The sequence below is a fragment of the Bactrocera neohumeralis genome, chromosome 2 (assembly GCF_024586455.1).
Source record: "Bactrocera neohumeralis isolate Rockhampton chromosome 2, APGP_CSIRO_Bneo_wtdbg2-racon-allhic-juicebox.fasta_v2, whole genome shotgun sequence".
Taxonomy (NCBI): Eukaryota; Metazoa; Arthropoda; class Insecta; order Diptera; family Tephritidae; genus Bactrocera; species Bactrocera neohumeralis.
This window is the reverse complement of record NC_065919.1, coordinates 65,860,258-65,886,992: the sequence shown is the minus strand read 5'-3', so window position 1 is coordinate 65,886,992 and position 26,735 is coordinate 65,860,258. Positions and strand designations below refer to the sequence as shown.

Sequence of the window (26,735 nt, the reverse complement as noted above, 5' to 3'; positions counted from 1 at the left end):
TCAGAGGATTTTTACGATACCTTTTCGGGGTCTTTCGAAGAAGACAAAATACAAAATCTTAAGTAAATCTTTAATAACTTTGCTCTTGCGAAAGTCGCGGAACTAGCCTCTAATACACCTGCAGGCGAATTCAGAGTCAATCTACGTAGACAGCCAAGCAGCAATCAAGGCATATCGGCCAGAAGTGTCTTGGGACACAGGGCAGCAGTGGTAAGTTTTGTCAGTAGTAAGGAACTTCACTTCTACTGGGTGCCAGACCACAAAGGCATCGAGGGCATTGAAATAGTAGACAAAATTACCAAGAATGGTATAAGGCTAATATCCGAAAACGTGATCCATATTGGAAAACCCACGCATTATATATACGCCGATCTTAACAGAAACATGGTAAATTAAATCAAAACCCGATGGAACGAGCTACCTGGGTGAAAAACTGCAACAGTCATGTGCAAAACGGTAAAACGGAAGTACACGAAATTCCTTTTCACACTCGATAGAAGAGACTGTAGGAACATGATCGGAATACTAGCTGGTTACTGTCTGTTGGCGACACACTCCCGCAAAATGATGCTGACAGATCGAGATACTGCAGGAAATGTGCACAACATGGCACCAGAGGAACAATGGAGTATCTCTTGTGCACTCGTCCCGCATTAGCCATTCTACACTGTAAGCATTTGGGGCATCCTAAATGATGACTACTGCCCTTTTACTTAGCAACTGAACTCCATCAGGTATCGCAAAGGACCCAAACTAGTCTATACGTGGCTTATTGGCCTACCATATTAACATAACCTAACCTAAACCTTTAATAAAGAAGTTTTTTTTTGGTGAGTGATGTTTTTGAAGGCCTAGCCTTAGCAATTACCTAACATATCGCCAAATGTATAGCCAACATGAAAGAACTTCGAGATTAAAAAGGCGGAGCCGTAAGGCAAATATTGTATATTTCATTTCAACAAGATTACTCTGACAGGTGTAGAGCAGATATTTTTTTTAAGCCATGAAATATAAGAGACTACTTACAAAAACTTATAGAAACTAAAGAAAATTGATAAGAGAAGATCTTCAGGCCAATAGTTTATGGGTTTTTAAACTAAACTTATATACTAAACTCAATAATCCACTCAAAATATAGGCGTTTTAGGGTTAGGTTTTTAAAATATCAGAACATATTTCACGCGGCAAAACCCAGACAAAAAGGTGTACTTCGAAATTTTGCACAATTGAGTTAAGCTTTTTTGACTCTTCTCTTTGAATTTTGAGACTGATGAAATCTTTGCGCTTAACCTCCCTTAAATAAAATAATAAAATTTATAAAATTGCTTCATGAACAATTAAGTTCATTTAAAAAAAAATTCTCATAATGAATGGTGGTCTTCTTACATAAAAACATTATATTACCAGTATACTATATACAACAAAGATCCTTGTAACACAAAACTGTTGGCACACGACATCTACTCTCGTATTTAACTGACTTGTAAAATTCGCTGAAAATGCCAAAATTCAAAGAAAAGCAAATAAACGCATAAATTGAGGCAATAAGGACGCGACAACAACAACAAAAACACAACATGCCCGTAAGAGATGTACGAGTAACAGGGGGATTATCCAATGCGAACTACTTTGGCGCCTTTTTTTCTTTGGATCTGCTTAACTCTTAAGCGTTTACTGCGATTTGCATTTTTATTGCAAAAATTTGCATATGTGCTGCTGAGGAAAATTGTTTAAAGCAGCAGAGTGTTGAAAGAGCAAATATACCGTATACTATATGCACTCACAGCCTCAAGGTCGTCGAAGTTTGAGTGATAAAATTGCTGCTTTATTGATTTAGATGTGAAGCCTTTGTGCAATTAAGCTGTTGTGCGTCGAAATTATTACAATTTTTAAGATTTTGTAGGCCACTGCATTCATTGCGTAACCAGCTTGTGAGGTAGTTAAAGCTAGGGTCAAAATATGAAACAATTGTTAAAGTTACTCAGGTTAAATATTAAAAATAAATATGGTTTGTTCGAAAATTGCCTTGAAAAAACTTGAAGCAGGTAAAAGACCGTGGAGAGTCGATTCGGCGCCGTTCGACGCAACTTGGACTGACTCGGAACGACTTGGCACAGCTGACGTCGAGATCTTAAACTGAAAGCGTACAAAATACAGCTTGTTCAAGAACTGAAGCCGCTCGACTTTCCCAAGCAAAATGCTTCGCTACATGGGCTCTTGAAAAGTTCCAACGGTTTCGAGACAAAATCTGTTCAGTGATGAGGCCCATTTCTGGCTCAATGGGTATGTAAACAAGCAAATTTGCCGCATTTGGAACGAAAAGCAACCTGAAAAGATTAAGAGCTGCCATTTCATCCAGAAAGCAACGGGTTGGAGTAGTTTGTGGGCCGCTGGAATCATCGGACCATATTTCTTCAAAAATGATGCCGGTGAGAACGTAACTATCAATTACGACTGTTATCGTGTCATGATAAGCGACTATGTGATGATTGAAATTGAAGCTCGTGCTCTCGGCGACATTTGGTTTCAACAAGACTGCGCCACTTCCCACACATCGCATCAATCAATGGATTTATTGATTTATTCGGTAAGCAGATAATTTCACATTTTCGGCTGGTCGATTCACCACCAAGAACATGTGATATTACTCCGTTGGACTTTTTCCTGTGGGAATATGTAAAGTCTATGCGGACAATCCGGCTTCGATTCAGGCCTTGGAGCAAAACATCACGCGTGTCATTTGCCAGTTACCAGTCGATGTGCTTGAACGAGTCATCGAAAATTGGACACGACATATGGATCATCTCAAAGGTGGCCGCAGCCAACATCTGAAAGAGTTAATCTTGAAAAAATAAATGCCAAAGCATGTTCTTTCGAATAATATAAACATCCACCCCATTAAATTTGAATTTTTGTGTTTTTACTTTAAAAAAAAGTTGGGAACCTCGAAATGGATGACCGTTTATAATTGAATTTTATTGCACTGGCGCTTTTCGTAGCGAAGTCTACATTTCTGAGACTTAAATTATATTAAATATGTTTCACAATACCTTTACGGACATCTTACTCCCTGTTTTTTTTCCTCACAATCGTTCAACTTCGCTCCCTGCTCTGATAGAAACCAACACTTTCATTCCATCCATTACGAATTTTGGGAAATATTTCAGTATTTTACTTAAGAAAGTTCTTATTAAATATTTATACATCGTCTTCACCTTTCTCGCACACTCCTTCCGAATTTCTCTCAAAACATACTTCTACTTTCTGTTAAGCCACTCACCACACCCTATATACACATCACCATGGATTTAAATTTTCTTTAATGTACCATTTGCTTTTTGATAATCCCTTTACACCTTTTTAACAGCTACAAACCACAAACACTTGTTCCTCCGGGAGCTCTTGTGAGCCATGTGAAATTTAATATTTTATAAGTACTTTAGTTATTTGACTTGACTACAAATAAAAGGCAGGCGTTGCTAATGAAATGCATCTGCAGGCACAAGAAGAGCACAGCTTAACACACTTAACGGTGCCCCAACCACCTCTTTCCCACGCTTACTTGGTGTACAAATTTAATTGGGGGCAGAGGATTAAAGGAAAGTTTGACGAAGTTCTTGCCTATCTTTTTAATGTGTTTTTGACCTTTGTAACGACTTAAGTATTTAAACGTTGTTGTCCCTTTTGGTGGGAAAGGATATTTTGCTGTTGCTGTGTAAGTTCGACGTAAGCAATTACTGTGTCAAGCGCCATTATCTTTGAGCGAATATAATATTTCATGGCTCATTTTATTTACAACGAAGACTTGAATATTTAAAAAAATGTAGTACATTTTAATGTTTGTTAAAATTTAAGAAATTCTAGAATTATAAAGAAAAAATAGCTAAATTCTATTAGAAGAACACTCCCATACCAGTCCTGACCTGTTCAGGGAGTGGTTTTGTTCAGAATATCGCATTTGCGCAGGAGGATTTTCGAGTTCGAGGCTATTGAGCCTTAATCAGGAAGTTTTATGGTGAGAATACCAGAAACATTTTTATTAAAAACCCGACAGTGTATCAACTGTAAATTAGTCATTTAAGTAGTAGCCCCAGCTTATGACTAGAGACAGAATCTCAGAACCAACCGCCAGAGTTTCGGATGAATGACCAAAGAAAAAACTCGTTTCATTTTAATGCCAGCTTCGAATCCGGACCTCTGGTGATAACACGATTAGTGACAAACAATTCCAACAAAATCCAAGCTATTGGCGGAATTTTGCGATAAAAATCACCACAGTTATTTGCCAGAAAGAGATATAAAGGGTGATCCATTTCGATGTGCCCTACTTTTTTCAAGAACAAACACAGAAACTTCAAATTTAATGAGGAATTTTTACTATCATTCGAAAGAATATTCGTTGGCATTTATTTTTTGAAGATTATCTCTTTCAAATGTTGCCTACGGCTCAGATGGTTCCTCCGTTGAGTCCGATTTCCGAATTTCGATGGCGAATGACGTGATATTTTGCTCCAAGGCCTGCATCGAAACGGGATTATCCACCCTTAGACTTAACAAATCCCCGCAGGAAAAAGTCTAACGGTGTGATATCAAACGATCTTAGTAAATCAATTCACTGATGCGAAGTGAGGTAAATGGCGCCTTCTTGTTGAAACCAAATGTCGCGGAGATCACGAGATTCTTTTTCAGACTAAAAAAGTCGGTTGTCATGGTGCGATTAGGTCGCCATTGACGGTAACGTTCTCACCGGTATCATTTTTGCAGGACTATGGATCGATCATTCCACTGGCCCACAAACCACACCAAATCGTTGGTTTTTCTGGTTGAATGGCATCTCTTGAATGCTCTTCATCCCAAAGTCGGATCTGCTTGGAACTTCTCAAGAGCCCATAGAGCGAAGCGATGTCGCTTGGGAAGTGCGAGCAGCTTCAGTTCTTACACAAGCTAATTTTGTATACTTTCAACTTAAGATCTCGAGGTTGCAGTGAACGGCGCCGAATCGACACTCCACGATCTACATGTATACTCTCAGCGACGACTGTAATAGTTTCTTCACTGCGAGCTGAAGGTGGTCTATTCGGTCGAATATTATTCTCTAGTGAATGCTGGGTCTCAAGAAGGGTGATAAGTTGAAGCGCAGCGCGTGAAACACATTCTTTACAGAACGTGAATTTTCGTAATAAAGTTGAAAGATTTGTAAACGTTGTTCAGGTGTCAATCTTTCCATGATGAAATGACAAACAATACTGAACAAAAATAACATGACAGCTTGACACGATTCAAGCGTGATTTGTAAAAAAAGGCTATTGAAAACCTTTTTATTTGGAATCCCTTATTGGTAGGTTCCCTAAAAAATTTGGTGTTAAAAGCACACTATTTTGCATTTATTCTTTGAATGGGTACCCGAGCTCGTTATATGGTATTAGTCTAAGAAAGTAATTAAGTCTGTTAAAATATCTCAGAAATCTAAATCTGTTAATAATGGAGGCGGTGCCAGCATTAGATATGTTGTAGAGCAAGATATCAACTTAGATATATTGCAGTCGCTTATTGGGTCAATTAAGACACGCGTCAAGATATCTACATTTCTTGAAATACTATCGTAATTTGAGGTAGGTAAGAGAAATGAGCACCCAAGCCATCGTTTTGCAACATTGACTTTATATACACTACGAGGAAGGCACTTTAAGCTTTTAGAAGAAGATCGCTCGTAACTAAAGATCACCTCGACCGAAAGCTTATAAGAAGTGTGTAGAAAACTTTGTGGTATACTTATTGAGTATAATTTTAAAAGATAACTTCAGTCCAACATGATGGACTTCGTTCGACTAATTCTACAAAAATTTCTAGTATAAACCCAGTAGATAATTTGCGAAGACTATTTTACAAATTAAACTTACCAAATTTGTAGTCGGTCGAAGCTCTTCAAACACTGAAAGAGAAAAAAGAAATAATTAGTATGGAGAAATAAAACTTCTAGCTTGAAAATATGTCTTAAATCTAAAACTTTTATAGCGAATGCCGGCATTATAAATTCATGGAAAAACCATTTCAAACGGTACGCATGCCAGTGCGTTTCGCCCGTCGGCGCGTCTTTCAACGAAGGCAAGAGAAACTGGAGGCAAATCAAAATCGCTCGGACGCATTGCAGTTGCAACCACGAAATAGCAACGGTGGAGATTACTGAGTGCCAATTATACGAATACTCGACGACAATGGCAACAACAACAATGCATATGCGCATAGTAGAAAGCAGACCGACCAAGTGGCGGTCGGAAAAACAGGCACTGCATGCGTGCCACATGCCAGCAGCACTTCAAAATTGCCACAGCACGACTACCTGTTTACCCGTTTGTGGCACCCGTCGCATCACCCATTTACCCCCAGCGGCATGGCATGTGTGTCGGTCGGGCTGTCTGTCTGGTTGGCTGACTGTTGCAAATGTGCAATCAAGAAAGTGCATTTGCCACAACAACAACAACAGAAACGTCGACAGTCGTATGCAAACTCAGCAAAAATGCCTGCGGTTTTGCCACATTTTCGCAATCCAGCCTTTCCTATGCGACAGCAACAAAAACAACAACAATGGTAGACCGGTAGATTTGTTGGTGGCAAGCGTGCGAGGTTGAGTGCATCTAAGCTGATTGAGTGCCGTCAGAAAGGTTAGGTTTTTTATATTTTTGTTTTTGCTTTGTTTGGCTTTCAGAGTTGCATTTGAATGAGATTTGTTTGTTTTGCCTAGTTTATTTCGCATTTCTGCTTTAATTACAGTTCAGTTGACATTTGCGGCGAAATTGAGTTTCATTTGATGACAATTAACTGAGCTTGGGAGTGAGATCACGAACATCACGAATCATTGCCGGCATTGCAGCTTTTAACGAGCCGCAGGAATGATTGGTTATTGCATTTCAAATGCTTGGTTGAAAGCTTAAGTTCCATAGGTGATCTGAGTTGTAAGTTCTTACCGTTCGGTTCGAATGTTATCTGTAAAAAAAATAGATCTTTGGAGACTGCTTTACTAGTTGGGGAGTGCGTTCACCTTCTTATAAGAAACTCTCTCGGAAGCTACAGTAAGGTATAAATTCAAACTGTCAGTCTCAAGGTATAACCAACTTGAGGAAAACTTTCTTATTTGCCTGACATACAACGAAACACAGCAAGAAACAAAAAAGATGAGTGGAAGATTCCTATAAAACCATGAGAATGGTCATTACTAAAAGAGGGTGATTACATTCTAAAGAGTGGGATAATTTACATTGGTGTTATCTTTCATGGTTTAAAGGCATGTAGGTGAACTTGTCATCTAAGTGGAAAGAGTTCCTTAGCACCAGTTTAGGAAATACGCTAAAACGACTTCAGGAAGTCGCTAAAAACGATACACAATGAGAATTTCCGAAGGAGCCGACAAACTGTTCAGCTTCTGATGAAATGCCTTAAAGGCATGCAGAATGGCCAAGATCATGTGCAAAGCAGCGGAAGAAAATCACGCAAACCTTCTACTGGCGTCACGTGCGAGCCGTATGTGCAGTATTAACGACGACACAGGTAGCAAGTGCAGGGAAGTCGGCATGAGAGAGATACTAGAACATCTCCGCTGATTCTGTCCAGCATCATCAAGAACTCGTCTAAGATATATAGGAGTTCTCGGGATTGGATAAAGTACCAGTATTAAATATAAAGTCTCTATGAAACATCGCAAAAATCGTTAGTGTCCTGTACGACATGAGCTCCTATTAAACTGGATGTCCAGCTGGCATTATAAGGTATTCGTAGTTTTATATATATCGGGTGATCAAAGTAGAGATAATTTTTTTAATAGATTTGTTTTGGCATATTACGCGTGAGTCGTGTCAAGCTGTCATGCTATTTTTGTTCAGTATTGTTTGGCATATTATGATAGAAAGAATTGAGAGTATACACGAAGACCGCGGAGAGTCGATTCAGCGCCGTTCGCAGCCACTCAGACTGACGTATGGAACTGCTTGGAGCATTCTACGTCGAGATCTTAAATTGAAAGCGTGCAAAATACAGCTTGTGCAAGAACTGAAGCCGCTCGACTTTCCAAGCGGGCTCTTGAAAAGTTCCAAGAAGATCCGACGAGCCAATTTTTGTTCAGCGATCCGACCCATTTTTGGCTCAATGGGTATGAAAACAAGCAAAATTGCCGAATTTGGGACGAAGAGCGACCTGAAGAAATTCAAGAGCTGCCATTTCATTTAGATAAAACAACGGTTTGGTATGGCTTGTGGGCCGGTGGAATCATCGGTTGATGTTTCTTCAAAAATGAAGACGGTGAGAACATAACCGTCAATGGTGACCGTCATCGCGCCATGATAACCGACTATTTGATGTCTAAAAATGAAGCTCACGATCTCGGCGACATTTGGCTTCAACAAGACGGGGCCACTTTCCACGCATCGCACCAATCAATGGATTTATTAAGAGAATACTTCGGTGAGCAGATATAATTTCACGTTTTCGGCCGGTCGATCCCGTTTCGATTTACGCCTTGCAACACATGCCAGTTACCAGTCGAAATGCTCGAACAAGTCATCGAAAATTGGACTCAACGGATGGACCATCTGAGATGTAGCCACGGACAACATTTGAAAGAGATAATTTTAAGAATTAAATGCCAAAAACTGTTTTTTCGAATGATAATAAACAAACTAGGGAACCTCGAAAAGGATCACATTTTAGTATGACAGTATAACCTAACCAAACATAATCTTAACACCTCCTGGTTGGTTACAGTGCCATTAAAACATTATAAAAAGAAACTAAAAACAGCCTTAGAAATGTTTAGAAGTAAATTAGCAACTCTGAACTCGCCGTACCTTAATTCAGGTCAAGAATTAACTAAATAAACTAATATCCTAATAAAGTGAATTCGTAAACAAAAAGTGTTAAATAAATAACTATAATTACTATAGTGTCTATTCTTAAACTAAATCTGGCATAATTTTAAAGTCGTAAAACAAAATGTGCCAAATATTTCACGTAGAGCAGTAAAATTGTGTATATAGCGCTTCCGCCATAAAAAAAAATATTTTGAAGTAAACATCGTTGGGCAGCAAGGTGCCGTTAATAAATAAGGAAAATAAAATGTTTGTGATTTTATCACTACAGAAATTAGCGCGCTAAGGCGCTATATATGTACGCAGTAATATAGTAACTTCACAAATTACGGTTGTATTTGTAAAAGGAAATTTATGGACGTTTATCCAATGTCGACAACCCAAACAAAAAATCACTTAATTTAGTTGAGCTAAAATTATCGTGTAATTATCATAAACATAGTCAGTATGCGCTATACTATATATGTATGTATGTAAGTCCCTGTAGAGAATTCAGGCTTCTCGAGGCGCTCGTTAGTAGTTCGGTCAATTTTACTGTTTACAGTTTCTTTCTAGTTCTAGTCGAAAGAGATTTCAACTTTATTTTACAGCTGAAAACACAAGCTTTTTGATATTTTGTTCTATACATTTTCCATTGCTTAGCAAAGGACAAATTTCGGCATTTGAAACTTGAATTTCATTTTCTTATGTAATTATCTACTCCGTCTTCCATATGAGAATATGCGATAGAATAATAGATAATATTTATTCAAGCTCACATTTTTCCCGCTTTAATGATCACTAAGAAATCTGTTGGTAGTTCCTAAACTAGAACCCATTTACAGCAACTTATTGGCTCAGTCTTGGGCTTTCATATACACAAAGACTATGCTTCAAATTTGCAAAGAAAAACGATTACAACAGTTCGAGGGAACAAATTCATAAATACATCAGCCTCTTACCATAGTGAAGAAATAAGCTAGTAAGGTTAGGTTAATTTGGTAGGTCAATGAGCCATGCATAAGCCAGGTTTGGTTCTTTGCGATACCAGATGGAGTTCAGTTACTAGGTCCACAAAGAGTAGTCATCCTTTAGGTCCTAAGTGTGACATGTTATTTTATAGAGTTTGCGGCATTGCCTTCTGCGTGTTGCAAACTTCGTGAAAAACTCAATATACCCTGTACAAGGTGTAATAAGCTGGCGCTTGGAGTATTCGAAAAGTTTTTCGTACAATTTTTGAACCGTTATCGAACTATAGTATCGTACGAACCACGAGTGTTATGAACTGTATCTCGTCATTGGCATTGTCCACTTTATAAATAAGCAGTGACTTGGTTATGTTGTGAGTATGAATGATAAAGCTCCAAGGAAAACGGTTTGCGGTGCGAGAGTCGGTTGTAAAAAATGATGACGTAAACCTGGCCTACGGTGGAGTAACCAACAAGAAGAAGCCGTTTAACAGAAGTAGATATATTTTATGTAAGCTTCTTGGGTTTCTAGGAGAACAAAAAACCATTGGCTTCCTACTGGGCCATTTGAATTTACAATAATGCGAAATAGACTGATCGACGTCAACAACAACAGAATCTTTTGCGATAAAAACAAACACTTGTCATTTTATAAATAGCTTTTAATTAAATTTTAATAGCTTAAGCATACGTCAGCTAGTTAATTACCAAGCTCAATAAAGTGACAAGCTAAAAACTCAACTCGGCCGGTGCGGCACGGCGCGCCTCGACTCTAGCGTACTCGAGGCGCAGATAGGTGACGGCGTATTAAGTAAAACGTAGAAGTGAATGACGACAAATTAGGTGAGCACAGCGACAGCGTGTGTAAACAAATGAACAAAAACGAAAACGAAAGCAACAACAATGACAATAAATAAAAGCTAACATCAACAGCGAAAACTTGTAGCCGAAGCCAAGACCAAATGCACCCCTAAAAGCTGCCCCCGGGGAGACGTTAAGACTCAAAATAAAGAAAATGCACCAAAAATTGCATTACAACAACACTAAGCAGACGCATGAATTTGGCAAGTGACTGCGGAGAATTGCTGCAATTCTGCTGGCCAAAGCTTGTAACTTGTAAATGAAATCATTTCGGTTAACTCCGTCGAGATTTGAACGGAATGTTACCGTTCACACCGGAATTTGCCGAAATGGACGCAACGCCTTGCGTACATGTACAGTGTATGTGTCTGTGAGTCTATGTTAGAAACGTTAGAAATATCGGGTCAACAGCAAGCCCCGAGCGGCATTCACATTGACAGCTATGACATGCCGCAACCACAACAAATTGCTGGCAAACTAGCCACCTAGCCACCTAACCGCCTAGGCAGCCAGCCAGTTTTCGAATTGTATATCGTCAGTTCTGAGTTGGGGAGTTGGGCGGGTGTGACCACAAAATATTTGCAGCAGCCATTGAAAGCATTTCGAAGCTGGAGCTAGTGTTGTTGTTGTTCTGCTCTTGTTTTATCTTTTTCTTGTTACATTGTCATTGTTGTTGGCATTGTAATTTATTGCTAATTTTTCGGTGTGACATGTCAACAGCAGCAGCCAAAGAGCCAGCAGCGAGCAGTAAACAACGAACGGTAGCCGGAAGTCAGTGCAAATATTTTCCAGCTCACACCGAAAAATAAAAGAGAACATATAAAAACAATAACAAATGCCAGCAGCGTGTCAGCATGTCGAGCGCAAAGCGTTAGTGACATTATTGAACGTGTTAAGTCACTTAAAAATTGTTACAAATAGTGACGTCATTGAGAGAATTGAAGCAATATTTTCTATAAGGTGATAGGAACTGAATATTTTATAAAGGAGTAGATGCGGTAGAGGTATTTTCAAAGCCGTAGAATATTCGAACAATCTTCAATTCAGATATATTTTAGTATAGAGTTGCCAATTGTCGAAGGAAATCGAGGTGAATTTCTGTTGAAAAGAGGGCAAACAAAGAAGCTTTTCGAAAGACATACGGAAAACTCTTCAAATTAAACGTATTCTGCTGTAGAGTTGCCATTTATCGAAAAGAGTACTATGGAACCAAAGATTATAACGGGTGATCCAAGCGGATAACATATGAAACACATTTTACGTCGAGAACTTAAATTGAAAGCGTACAAAATACCGTTAGACTTTTTCCTGTGGGAATATGTAAAGTCCAAAGTCTATGCTGACAGTCCCGCTTCGATTCAGGCCTTGGAGCAAAACATCACGCATATCATTCGCCAGTTACCAGTCGAAATGTTCGAACGAATCATCGAAAATGGACTCTACGGATGGACCATCAGAAAAGTAGCGGCATTTAACTATTGAAAGAGAAAACCTTCAGAAAATAAGTGCCAAAGCATGTTCCTTTGAATGATAATAAACATTCCCCATTAAATGTGAAGTTTCTATGATTTTTCTTAAAAAAGTAGAGATCATCGAAATGGATCACCCTTCAAAAATGTGAGTCAAGGAGACAACGTTTTGAAAAACAAAAATAAAAAATGTGAATCCGTCGATGGAATACATTTTTGAAAAGAGTTGCCAACTACCAAAATAAATAATACTTTTAGCTGTGTGAACTAATAAGCCAGGAATAATATTTCTTACTTCCAGGACATTTTATACTGTGTAAACTCTGTAATCAAATTTGACCCGGACTGCTCGGAAGTTTTTCTAGATTGGTACAAACTTCTTTTTCAAACCTTGTTCCGGCATCAGAGAGATATAAGAGGATCTCCACATCTCTGAATGATCTTTTCTAAACATTTTGGTCAGTGTTTTGGGTAGAAAGCAGGCAAATTCTTAACTCTTTCTTAGAGACCTTCAGCATTTGCAAGCTTAACATAGCTGAGGACCCTTCTTTCATCGTACGTATTTATCTTTACAGCTGACGAGAGGTGGGTTTAGGAATATGACGTTGAAATTTTCCAACAATCTAGTGGATGGCGCCCCAAAAATTAGCCGAAACCGAAGAAAAAACTAAATTCGCTGCAGGCACTGAAGGCTATCCCAGCGGAACCTTATAACAAGGCTATGAAATAATTGGATTAATCGTTGACAAGCTTGTATTTGCTCAAAGCCTATTTTCAAGGCGATAATATATTGTTAATTAATTGTTATTATAATAGCTGAAAATGTGTTTTTTTTTTGTCAGTACGGGTCGACGGGTCCTCTCTCGACGAACAATGACGAAATTTTACAAGTCACTTATCAACTCCGCCCTGTTATGTGGTGCAGAGGCATGAGCTACGACATCTGATGATTCGGCGATACGAGTTTTTGTGCGAAATGTTCTGCGGAAGATTTATGGTCCTTTGCGCAGTCGATAGAACGATAAGCTGTACGAGATATCCGACGACATTGACATAGTTCAGCGAATTAAGAGACAGCGGCTGCGCTGGCTACGTCATGTCGTCCGAATGCATGAAAACACTCCAACCGTGAGAGTATCTGACGCAGTATCCGTCGGGAGAAACAGAGGAAGACCTCCACTCCGTTGGAAAGACAAGGTAGAGAAGGACCTTCCAATTGGCATCAACTAGTGAAAAGAAGGACGACTGGCGCGCTGCTGTAAACTCGGCTATAACCACGTAAGCGGTGTCTACGCTAATAAAGAAGAAGAAAAGTCCGGATCAAAATTGATTTTTTAACTATTTTAACACTATGATTTTTTGTTGTTTTTTTTTAATTTGTAAGTATTAGAAGGGAAGGACCTCTCCGAGCCGGTCGATACCAAACGAGGTTTCAGACAAGGCGATTCCCTATCGAGCGACTTTTTCAACCTGCTTTTGGAGAAAATAGTTCGAGCCGCAGAACTAAATAGAGAAGGTACCATCTTCTATAAGAGTGTACCGCTGTTGGCGTATGCCGATGATATTGATGTCAACACACCGCCGTTAGTTCTGCTTTCTCCAGGCTGGACAAGGAAGCACAGAAAATGGGTCTGGCAGTGAACGAGGGCAAGACGAAGTATCTCCTGTCATCAAACAAACAGTCGTCGCATTCGCGACTTGGCTACGTCACTGTTGATCATAACTTTGATATAATTTCGTTTTTATTAAAACCAGCCTTGAAATAAACAGGATAAAAGCTATGACTTTTTTCTTTATATTGTATGGTGCAGAGTCTTGGACGATGTCAACAAATGAGTCGACGCCGGATCGAGAGAAAAGTTTAAAATGGTCCGGCCCCTATCGATGGAACGATGAGCTGTACGAGAATACGACGACATAACCAAGCGAATTAAAAGACATCAGAACTATGCTATTATGAAAAAATATTTCCGGATGAAAATATCGAGAATACCGGTCCGGAACAGAGGAAGAAAGACACTCCGTTGGAAGTTGGAGAAGGACCTGGCTTCGCTTGGAATTCCAATTGGCGCCACGTAGCGAAAAGAAGAAACGACTGGCGCGCTGTTGTTAACTCGGCTATAATCGCTTAAGCGGTTTCTACGCCAATTAAGAAGAAGAAGAAGTATTACTTTTCATTGAAATTTTACATTTTTAAGAGCGAAATATGAATGTCTGTAAATCAGCAAATCTGCACAAAGAAATTAGAAAACACATATTTTTTGTAGTTTTGCTTATTTAAATTTCTCTTTTCAATTCACGCAACCATATTTGGGAATCATACTTTGCTGTATTTATGTTAAACGAAATTTGTGTACTTGAGACTCATTACCTGAAGTTTTCGTATGCTTTTGTTGGCCTCCAACAAAGAACTTTCTCCACCCACCAACTCACTTGGCAGCACAAGTGTCATTAACTTGTAGGTTGACAGCATGAATTCGCTTGTTCGGTAAGAAAAAAGTAAGCAGACATAAAGAAAAACATGTGGAGACAGGCGGTATGACATATACACATCATACAACCCGCCAAATTTGTGCGCATTTCGAAATTAGCCACATAACTGTCAATGCGCTGCAAGAGTCCCTCATATAGCGACTACAGGCTGAAACCCATTCGACGATAGACACTCGCAATCACATTAAATGCTGGCATTTTTTCAGACAACTTTTGCACATAATCGTAATCCCCAAGCAGGCATTAAGACCGTTTTACAACTACATGCACGCGCGGAGCGTAGGCGGTCTGACCCACGTGCCGCTGCGCTAGCAAGACTTACCCGTACTGCTTACAGCGGTACACAAAGCTCCGACCTCATACCGTTTGGACTCAAGTGCGTCGCCTGATTGGCTCAGAAGAGTTGGCCGCTTCAAAGCGTTAAACACATTTCAAGCGCTGACTTTGTGTTGCCAGGCGCCCAGCATCGGAAGCTGCACACCCAACTCTTATTTGTAACTGTAAGCAACGTCTACAAGTGCATCACAGTGTTGTAAACTCACCGCAATTTGTAATTTATTGGAATTCTACCAGCAATTGCATGGTAGCTGCCACAGAAAGCATGCGTCTGCGTCTATTCTGTCTTCACATACTTATCTTACTCTGCGAATTGGAATTTATCCATTCATACAATCAGCCCTATAGGCGACGAGTCGTCATTTAATTAGCTGCCTCAGCTATCCATCTGCCAATTTAAGTGTGTCTGTCTGTCTGTTTGCTTGTCATGCTGTTGCTTAAATGGCTCTCCAGCCGCTCTTCGCATTGTGGTGCTAGTACTAGGCGTAGTACCGCTTGAGTACTACTACATAATCTGTATTTCCTACTTTGCATCATTTAATATTCTCCACACCATCATCCGTCGTAGCAATTTGAGAATTTAATGAAATTGCTTGCAGTAATCACTCCACACATTGCTACAAATTGTGATATATGAGTAGAATACTCGGCTAATTCGTGTGAAAAGTATATAATATAATAATGTTTGACTGAGTTTGGGTAAAGACATCAACATGTGAGCATATCTCGTAATTACAGGAACTCTATAGTTATTACTATATATATTTGAGAAGTTTTGATTCGACTCCGTCTAGATTTCATGAGATAAATCTTGATGCTAAAAACATTATTTAAAAAACTCAGTATCATTTTTATTATGTCGGACTTCGCGTCGCCTGCAATTTGATTGTTCGAGCACCAAAACTTTATCGCCTAGATCTATGATTTAAATTATTGAGAAACATAATATAGAATTTTATATCGAGCATATTCTAGGTTATGTCATAACCTCCCAAATGTTCATAGTGTTCCGAAAGGTTTTGTTTGATCCCCAGATTGGCGTAAAATAAAACATCTCCAGTTTTGTTCGGTACCCTAAACTTATTTTTAATGAACTCTACAAAGCTTTTAACGCGATCCCTATGACATGAAAACCAATTAAGACGCTGGAGATCACCCTGGTCACACTTTATTAGCGGTGGTGTTATAATGCTACTATCAAATTAGATCAATATCACCTAAACCATTCAGTTCTAAACCTACTAAAAGCACCGAATAGCCCATAAAGATCAATAATGTGAAACAATAGTTGAGCTGTCATTTACTACTCGGTTGGAGTACCATATTGTGTTACCACATAAAAGAAGGTCAAATTGTCATTCTGAGATAAAACAACATGCCATACGATTTCATAGGCGGTACTCTCAAATAATATTACCAGACTACTGAAGGCTACTAAATATAATATATTTTAGGCCATAACCCTTGACTCAATGTATGAACCTATATACGGTTTTAAGATCTAACCTGTTAAGGATAGGGCGCCTGAAGCTATTGCTTGGAGTCGGATCTCAGGCGATTCTTCGAGCTTCCGAAATAATACAGCACCTTCCAGGAGAGAGTTTTTCGGGACAAAAAAGCAGCCGAGATAGCTAGCAACGCATTAAAGTAATAATTTCACATCGCATTGCGCCAGAGAATGTCATTAGAAAGAGGGAATTAGCGGCAGTCGAAAAGCGGCTGCATATACACTGGATGCAGACAAACGAAATTACCGAATCAGTCCAGGAAATACGTAAATCAATAAAAATTAAAGGGCTGACAGACGCATCAATTCAGGACATGCAGAACATGCATGCTTTTTACTATCATGGTCTCACTCACTCGTCTTAGATATTTATGAGCTTCGCAGTTTAATCGACTAGATGAAGTCTGAAAATTAGATATCAAGTCGCTCTTAAAGTTCGCAAGAAGAGTTGACGTCCTGAGTAGACGTCATATACTCGTCCGACAGCATAAATTAAACAGAACATCTAGCTGGCAGTACTAAGGACCATTCATTAGATCTATATATGGTAGCCGGCCAGTACAACCTGACATAACTTGTAGTCGTGAAATGGAAAGCTGTTTTGAGATTTCCACTATTGGAAGGTCTGACAGCAGAACAGCTTGTAGGTATAGCTGTGAGGCCTTTGGAAAAATTATAAGTATATTCAGAGATAACGGGTGATCCAAGTCGAGGTGATTTTTCAACAACTTTTTTGAACAGATTTATTAGATCTGCCTTAAATGGACAGACCACACCATCTAAAAATAAATGCAAAAGACTTCAATGTACTTATTAGTGATACTATGATAGAATTCTATCAAGAAACAATAGCAAAGGTTCGGCCAATGTTTTAAGATCTATTTGGATTCTATACAATTTTTTCATAGATAAATAATATGAGTAATGATTTTATGAAGATCGAAGGAAACTCGAAATTTTCAAATCCATCATCAAAACGTTTTTGTTTCAGAATTAATCACCGGGAAGGCGTTTGGATATAAAACCAATTAAAGCATAGTCTAATTAACAAAATTGAAAGAGAATTTTTATGCTAAAGGCTAAAAATTTTAACCATAACAAGAACTCTCAAAATTAGAACAACAGAAACAAAGACATTTAACTAAACTGAATTACTTTCTTTCACTGACTGAGTGAAATGTAGCCTATAAATGACCTTGATGACCACTGATCTCAAAAGCATCGAGTATTTTCAATCCATGGTAGAATAGAGGTTCGGAAAGAAAGAAAGATTGATAAGATTATTTATAAATTCTTTAGAACAAAAGTTTAAGCTTTACAGTAAATAGGTAAAAAAGGCGTTCCACAATGTTTAAGCAAATAATTTATGGTTCCATATTAGCATGTCATTTCGCTCTTTTGGCTAGCGCTCTTTAAAGCAAAAAAGAACTTGAGAAAAGTTCCAAGCATTTTCTAGCTTAAGTGACGCAGTCCAGCCCTGTGTAACGGTGCAACCGACCACACCGAATGCCCTCACCTATTTTAAGCTCGTTGCTTTTTTTGTGTTTTTGTATGAAATACTTTGTACTGCACAAAGGCCGGCTGGCAAATACGAGAACTGCACCCTTTTACCAACACAAATGCAATATAAATACATTATATATGTATCTGTGTGTGTATGTAAATACTTTTGTGTATGCAAAAGACCTCAACAACGCTCACTCACTGACTCACCTCTCGGCAGTCGCCGGTTGGTTGCCGGTTCTTAGGTATGTGTGTGTGTGTGTGCGTCTGTGTTGCGCACCCTCTGCATTTGCGTGAAACCGCACAAAATTGCCGTTATACGTTTTGATATCCATTTGAAAGGACCTCTCCCTATCTCGTGCTGCACTCTCTACTTTAGCCGTCACTTTCGTCCCACCCCACTGCTTCGGCATTCGTTACTGCCGAATGTAGAGTCATTGCACTTTTTCGTTTCCTCGCTTTTTGTTGCAGCAATTTGTGAAAGCGTCAATTCGTCCTACACATTTAACATAAAATTCTCTCTTTTTCGAATAAAAAATTGGAAAAAAACGGTACTTCAAGTGCGAGCTTGTTAAGTTTAAATGCAATGGCAGTAAGTAGAAAAAAGTCGAATCAAATTTACCAGAATTACACATTAGGCTTGATTACTTTGCTGCCGTTCACGTGTAATCAGCGAGAAAGGGTGAGAGAGAGAGTGGTCGAAAATGCACCAAAATGTTCAAGTGAGAAACACGAAATGTTTGAAGAGTGTGCAAAAAAGCAATTTACATTTTGAAGTGAAAATTTTTCGTGCTTTGTTGCTGTAGTGCTTATTGGACATATAGCTGTGGAGTGGTCGGAACTTGTTAGCTTTGATTGGGCGAGTGGTTGAGTGCACAACAAAAGACATCCTCAAGTGTGGTAAATGGAGTACCTTGATGGAGTCTATGAGCATTTATGGGATTTATGGTGGGTACTCTTTTCAGAAATATAAATGTTTTCTGCAATTTCATACAAAGAAATTTAATTAAAATTGAAATGAAAATGTTTTATGCGTTTAAAAATGAGCTTTTATTCTAAAATATATTTTCTTGGGCATTCATTTCTCTGCTTCAGGCTTTGATATTTACTGATAAGCACTTTTTAAGACAGTATATTATCCTAAATGTAGGCAATAATATTTTCGTTCGAATCATAATGCATAGCGAATTTAAAAGCTTGCCTACAATTAGGCGCTGTTTAGCCAAGTCACCTTCCCAAAATAGCAAAAACTAATATAAAAAATAACTTGAATTTACTGATAAAATACGAAAAACTGGTTCTATCTTAGTCTTCTGGTAATATAGAGGATTTTAGAAATTCTAGCCCACTTACGAACGGTTGATGCAGTTTAATTGCAGAAAGTCGGCATATTAATGAAAATAGAGAAAATTTATGTTCACGCCTGGTGATATATTTAAGGGTAGATATTCCATCATTATACTAGAGAATTTTCTTTTGAGGAATATGTATATGCGAGAAAGTGGAGAACAATAAAAACATCTTTTTCCCTATTATATAGAATGTCACCTAGGATCGAATAAAACAAAACGCGCCTACAGAATCCGGAAGGAATCCGATACATCTGATATTCTGGAAGACCAGTTGTCAAAAATCTCGATAAAATAATCGAAATCGTTGAGTTCCAGTTAATTAGCCGTAAGGTAAAAAGTTCCTTTTTTACCATACCAATAAACTTTGATATTAAACGAAGTTCGCGTATGGTTTCCAAATGAGTTAAAGCAAAACCTTCATGGGCCGAATTGCCCGCTACGATTCGCAAATGATCCGTAATAAAATTTATCGATTTCTGAAGCGGTGGGTTATAGGTGTTGAGAAGTGGATCACTTACGACAATGTCAAGCTAAAATGATCGTGGTCGAATCACGGCAAGCTGGCGCAAGTGAGAATGGACCCTTAGAAAGTATTTACTATGTGTTTGATGGGGTTCGCAGGGAACCATCTACAAGGAGCAGCACCTTTACGGCCCAACTATTAATCTGGGCCTGTACTGCCAAAAATTGAACCGTCTGAAGGAAACAATTTTCCAGAAGTACCCAGTTTAGGTCAATGAAAGAGAAAATTGGAAGGACAAAACAAATAAGGCGAGACACAGAAAGGTAAAGGAAGATAGAGATAGAGAAAAATAAAAGAGAGGGAGAGACGTAGAGACAAAAATATGAATAGTAAGATAAAGGCAGAGTAGGGCATAGATAGATAATGATAAATAGACACTAAGAGAAAAAAGACAAAAAGAAAAAATGAGAGACGGGAAAAAAGCGCGAGAGAGATAGGGAGGAGGAAAGTTAGGGAGAGGGTGAGAGGAAGAAGGAGAGAGAGGAAAGAGATAAAAAATGGAGAGGGAAAAGGAGGGACACAAAGCGGAATTTTATCCATCTATTACATTGATCGGTGTACTTATAATGAGCACTTTCACATTCGAAAGGTGCGTTCCACAACCGAGTTCTAGTAGAGTGAAGTGGGCTCGACATTGATGACGAATATTTTACCGTCACTAAGCAACCAATAACAAATCAATCAACTAATCACATGACATAATGACTAAGCAAATTTGATAACAAAATATCAAAATCGAAAACAGTAAATAAATATTTTGCGAAACGCTGTGGTGTCGCGTCCCTTCAGTGTTGGTGTATCACGAATTTCGATCAGCAAATCGACGATATCGAATTATGCGCTTTTGCTTTTATCATTACTGTGAGTATTTGAATATGCAATTATATGTTATTCGCCAGATACTGTTACTCAAATGAGAGGCGCAAATATTGCAAAACGTAGGGAGCGTGCTCGACAGCGGACACGACGCTCAAATGCAAACTATGTGTAGTGTAGGTAAATATATACATACTTACATATGTATGAGAATGCTAATTTCTTAGGACAACAAAAGCAACAAACACAAAAAACAGCAGTAGTGAAAAAAACGGTAGCGCGCTAAGGTAACAGCAGCAGCAACAACAATAACTGTTTGCAAACAACAAGCTGTTTGCAATAACAGACGTGCCAATTCCCGCGCTTATCGCGTCAGCGCAGCACAAAACACACAAACACACATCCGCAGAAGCGCTTGCACATCCATGCAAATAAACATATGCAAACAAACAGCGGTGTGCGACAACAACAGTTAGCCTATGAAGCGTGTTGCGGTGACGCCAATGCCTCGAGAAGTCGATGGAAGTGCCGCGTTGCTTCGCTTGGGCAACGACAGCATTGTCATCACTATGACCAACTAACTACTTGTGTTTGTTGTTGTGCGAAAATGTTGGTGCTTGCGCAAGACGAGCAATTGTTTGTGCATACAAAGTATGTTTGTTTGTATGTATGTATGTAAACATTGGTGATTATGATTATTATTACGAAAAATAAGCGAAATATTTGCTACTCAATAATACTTTATTTTGTGTGATAGGACGAATTTTCGCGACAAATACTTCGACTTGTGACTCAAAGGTGTTGGCCTCACCGCATTTTGATTGCAGAAGTCTAATAAAGAGAATAACCCTTACTTACTTACTTACTCTTACCTACTAACCTTTGTTTTACAGACATCACTAAATGTACTTATATATGATCAGTATTACTATTTGGAAGTTTGAATGATCGAAACTTTGTAACATCTTGAACATGCGATAAATTCTGATTTAAAAGCTAACCTCTTAAAGTGTTATTTTAAGAAGATTCTTCTTCTTCTTTTCTGGCGTAAACAGCGCTTACGCGGTTATAGCCGAGTTAGCAACAGCGCGCCAGTTGTTTTTTCTTTTCGAAAGGTGGTCCTTCTCCACCTGGTCTTTCCAACGGAGTCGAGGTCTTCCTCTTCCTCTGCTTCCCCCGGTGGAATACTTTCAGACAACATGACCTAGCCAGCGTAGCCGCTCTCTTTTAATTCACTTAACTATGTGAATGTCATTGTATCTCTCATACTGCTCATCGTTCCATCGAATGCGATATTCGCCGTAGCCAATGCGCAGAGGATCATAAATCTTCCGCACAACCTTTCTTTCGAAAACTCGTAACGTCGACTCATCAGATTTTGTCATCGTCCATGCCTCTGCACCATATAGCAGGACGGGAATAATTTTAACAGTCATACGACAAACGAACCAAGACCTCTGAGTATGGTTTATTTTATAGTTTACCATATACATATGTACATATTTGTATAGTTCAGATTTATTCCACGAATATAAATTGCGAGAAAACTCGTTCGTTTTGGTCCTTACTAAAAAAAAAATGCGCACATTGGTTGTTACGTTAAAATCTGAAATATAGGGTGATCCATTTCGAGGTTCAATACTTTTTTAAAGAAAAAACGCAGAAACTTCAAATTTATTGGGGAGTGTTTATTATCATTCGAAAGAATATTCTTTTTCATCATTGTTATCACCGGCATCATTTTTGAAGAAATATGGATCGATGATTCCACCAGCCCACAAAACACACCAAATCGTTGAAACGGAAGCTCTTGAATCTCTTCAAGCTGCTCATCGTCAGAACTGCGGTAATTTTGCTAGTCTACATACCCATTGAGCTAGAGATGGGCCTCATCGCTGAACAAATTTTGGCTCGAAAACTTCGGATCATCTTGGATCTTTTCAAGAGCCTAAAGAACGAAGCGATGTCGCTAGGGAAGATCGAGCGACTTCAGTACTTGCACAAGCTGTACCTTGTACTTTCAATTTAAGATCTCGACGTAAAATGCGCCAAGTCGTTCCATACGCTAATTGAATATAGCGATTCACTTCAACCAGTTACTTCCAAGAAAATATTCCAAATTCGGCCATTACGACGTCATTTCCGACAGTCCCTCGGAAAAATGTGGCTCCACGTTGACAGCAGAGCTTCTTACAGGCTCAATCGAAGTAAAAAGAAAAAATATGTATTTTATTAAAGACCCCAAACTAGGTATTGGACGAAGGAAAAACAAAAAAAGTGAAAATTATATTTTTGGCAGACTTTTTTTTAAAAAAGAACGTTTGTTCATTAATAGTGATAGTAATAATATTCTCGTTCAAGATCTTGCAAAAAATATCTCGAAAACTGGAGTAATATTTCTCTTAAGATCGGTTGGGTAGTTCGCAAGAAGACTTGACAACCGACTTTGAAAACTCAGTTTCGAGAAAAACGCGTTTAAAATTTTGAGTGACTTTATAGCTGAACTTAGGCAACTTTTCAAGGCTGTATCTCCAAAATTGATGCTCGAATCAACTTAAGCATTTAGAACAATTTTCCAGACATTTTATAGAATAAGACAATAAACTCTGAAACCCATAAAGCCGCTGAAACCCCTTACATAGTTTACCTTTTATATTTCGGGATTTTGCACTTTTTAGCACTCAAAACATCGATTTGATAAGTCCTCCTCCGTATAGTCCGGACTTGGCACCGAATGACTTCCTTTCATTTCCGTTTCTAAAAAATAAACTAAGAGGTCAACGTTTTTCGACAACTGAAGAAGCGGTTAATGCATTGTATATATGTACCTCAATCAGAGTGGCAAAAGTGCTTCGACAATTGGTTCAAAAGTGTATAGTTCTTAATGGAGAATATTTCGTAAAATACTAAAGCGATTTTCGCTCATTAAAATTTATTTTTATTCTGCAATCCCGAAACATAAAAGTCAAACTACATAATCTAGCTTATCATCCTTAAACTGAATTTTTTAGCACTGATTAGAATTAACTTATTTTATGATCCTTTGGTGGAGAAAGAACTGTTCCAGTTCCTCCTAATTCCTCGATATTACTCTCCACAAACCAGATCTTTCGAAGAACATATTCCTTCATTTCGCACCATAGTACCTCTGTCAAGCATATTACACGAAATCCTTACATTTCTTTAGACATCTCAGGAGTTTTTCACAAAAAAGAGCTGGCAGTTTGAGAGACATAAAAAAGAATTTCATCCCGCAAGTCCTACAACGAACTATACACAATGCAAAGCTTCATGCAAATGCTAACATTATAATTAAATGAAATAATGCTGAGATTAATAAAAATCGTAGGACGATAAAGACACCGCGATGTTGCGCAACGTCGAGGTGTGGCCACAAGGCGTTGCCACAAGTGTCATATTTTGCGGCAGCTTTGGCGCTTTGTTGCTGCCACACGCTATCGTGCAGAGATTCAATAAAATGTCGTAAGCGCATTACGCTTGACACCAATGGCGGAGCGGTGGACGTTAGAGGTCATGAACAACGCCGAGCGCGTGCAGTTATTTTGCCTTTGAATTATTGCGCCTCAGCGTTTAGTGCCTTTTAGTGTTGGGTCTTATCTTTTTTCCATTTACTGATTCTTTTCATTAAATTCTTCTTTTTAATTGAGGCTTTTTATTTATCTTTTCAAACTTCGGTTGACTGCGATGTGATTTTCAGTAGTTTATTGGCGTTTTCTATTGTTGTTATTTATTTTATTTTATTTTATTTTTTTTTTTTGAGATATAAAATTGTTGGTAGCGCACCAGGCGGCAGTGAACGCCTACAGCTGCATAGAAACTGCTTAACGCCGCGAACGCCACTGCTCACAGCGCTTCTACTCACTATATCACTTCAATCTCAGCAGCCGCCGCAGTCTCCCACTCTCTCAGCTGCCCCGCTTCGCTCTCTTCCCCAAGTGCATTCAATTGCTATACGCTCACCTTTATTGCCGTCATGGAATTCGCGTTTTGTCGGCATTTCTTTAACAAATCAGCGCAACAACAATGCAAAGGCACTTCAGCTGAGGCGACTACAATGCAATGACTATTGGCTATGGAATTTTCGTGCTGGTTTGTAGCCGAGAACACAAGACGCGTACGACGCTGCTGATTTGAGTAGATTTTTATGAATTTTTAATTGAATTAAATTAACAATGGCACAACTTGTTAGACGCGATGCTTCTTCACACAATCGCATGGCTTATTATCAAATTTCAGACGCACGCATACACACACACAGACGCAGGCGTATAATCGACTCTTTATATATAAAGTGGCTGGGAAACGGGGTTCAGGTTTATTTTTGTTTTGCCATTGTTGTAGTAGGAGATGTGGCAAACAAGGTCAATGCTAAATGACTTTTAGAATTTCGTTATTTGTTCTACATGCAATAAATTCCATGAAATTATTTGTCCATTTATTAATTTCATTACGTCAAAGCGCGAGTCTTGTTGCGTCCAAAACAAGTCAGCGAAAATATAATAAATTACTTTGTTTGTTTGTTTGTTTATTTTGTTGCTGTTTTTTTTTTTTTTTTTTTTTTTTTTTTTTTGTTTTCGAAAATAAGTCAGGTTTTTATGGGTTATGTTATTTCTGGCTCATCTCTGCGCTTTTATGATTCAGGAAGTTTTTTAAAAGTTTTTTCGCTGTACTAACAGAAGGTTTGAAGACCGGAGCGTACTCTTATAGAACCCCCAGATGTGATCTGGTGATTGATGTCCACAGCACACTGAAATTATGGAGGAAATACTTTTCCAACCTGCTGAATGGCAGTGAAAACATAACATCAGTAGTCGGTAAGCGCGATTCCCCAATCGATGACGATGTAGCAGACGTTCCATGGCGTGATCATGAAGTAGTTCGAATAGCAATTACCCGTCTGAAGAACAACAAAGCGACGGGGCCGATTGATTGTCGGCCGCCGAGCTATTCAAATACGACGGCGAAGAACTGATAAGAAGTATGCGTCACCTTCTTTGTAGAGTATGGTCGGACGAAAGCATGCCTGACGATTGGCATCTAAGTGTGTTCTGGTCAATCCACAATAATGGAGACACCACAATCTGCGCCAACTACCGTGGGACAAGCCTACTCAACATCACATATAAGGTTCCATCGACCGTACTGTGTGAAAAACTGAAACTCACCGTTAAGAAACTGCTTGGACCTTATCAGTGTGGCTTTAGGCCTGGAAAATCAACAACTGACCAGATATTCAACATGCGTCAACTCCTGAAAAGATCCGTGAAAAAATGATCAAGACACCACCTCTTCGTCGATTTCAAAGCTACCTTTGACAGCACGACGCTGCCTTTATGCCGCTATGTCTGAATTTGGTATCCCCGCAAAACTAATACGACTGTGTAAACTGACGTAGAGCAATACCAAAAGCTCTGTCAGAATCGGGAAGGAACTCTCCGAGCCGTTCGATACCAAGCGAGGTTTCAGAGAAGGCCACTTGCTATCGCGCGACTTCTTCAATCTATTGCTGGAGCAAATAATACGAGCTGCAGAGCTAAATAGGTAAGGTACAATATCCTGTAAGAGTCCACCGCTGCTGGTGTACGCCGATAATCTTGATATCACTGGCCTCAACAACCGCGCCATTAGTTCGGCTTTCTCCAGACAGCATAAGTAAGCAAATGGGACTGGTAGTGAACGAGGACAAGACGAAATATCTTCTGTCATCAAACGAACAGTCGTCGGACTCGCGGCTGGGCTTCCATGTCACTGTTGACTTCGAAGTCGTAGATAATTTCGTCTATCTTGGTACCAACATTAACACCAACAACAACGCCAGCCTCGAAGCCCAACGCGGAATAACTCTTGGCAATAGGTGCTTCGAACTGAGTAGGCAATTGAGAAGTTAAGGCCTCTTTCGACGAACAAAGACCGAACTCTACAAGTCACTCATCATCCCCGTTCTTTATATGTATATTGTGTAGCATGATAACATCTGATGAGTCGCCGTTACGAGTTTTCGAGAGAAAGGTTCTGCGGAAGACTTATTGTCCTTTGCGGATTGGCGACG

At 39.0% G+C, this 26,735-nt stretch overlaps 1 protein-coding gene across 7 annotated transcripts in view; it reads right to left on the bottom strand.

Annotated features, from left to right (window-relative positions):
- LOC126751831 (G protein-coupled receptor kinase 2) overlaps positions 1-26,735 on the bottom strand; it is a 252,667-nt gene that overhangs the window by 180,899 nt on the left and 45,033 nt on the right. For 6 of the 7 annotated variants that reach the window (XM_050462373.1, XM_050462372.1, XM_050462378.1 and 3 more), the window contains one exon: positions 5,901-5,932. The gene's annotated coding sequence lies outside the window, so the exon portion shown is untranslated. Of the gene's footprint in view, positions 1-5,900; positions 5,933-23,312; positions 23,411-26,735 lie in introns of those variants that run through there. The other variant, XM_050462376.1, reaches the window with a different exon arrangement.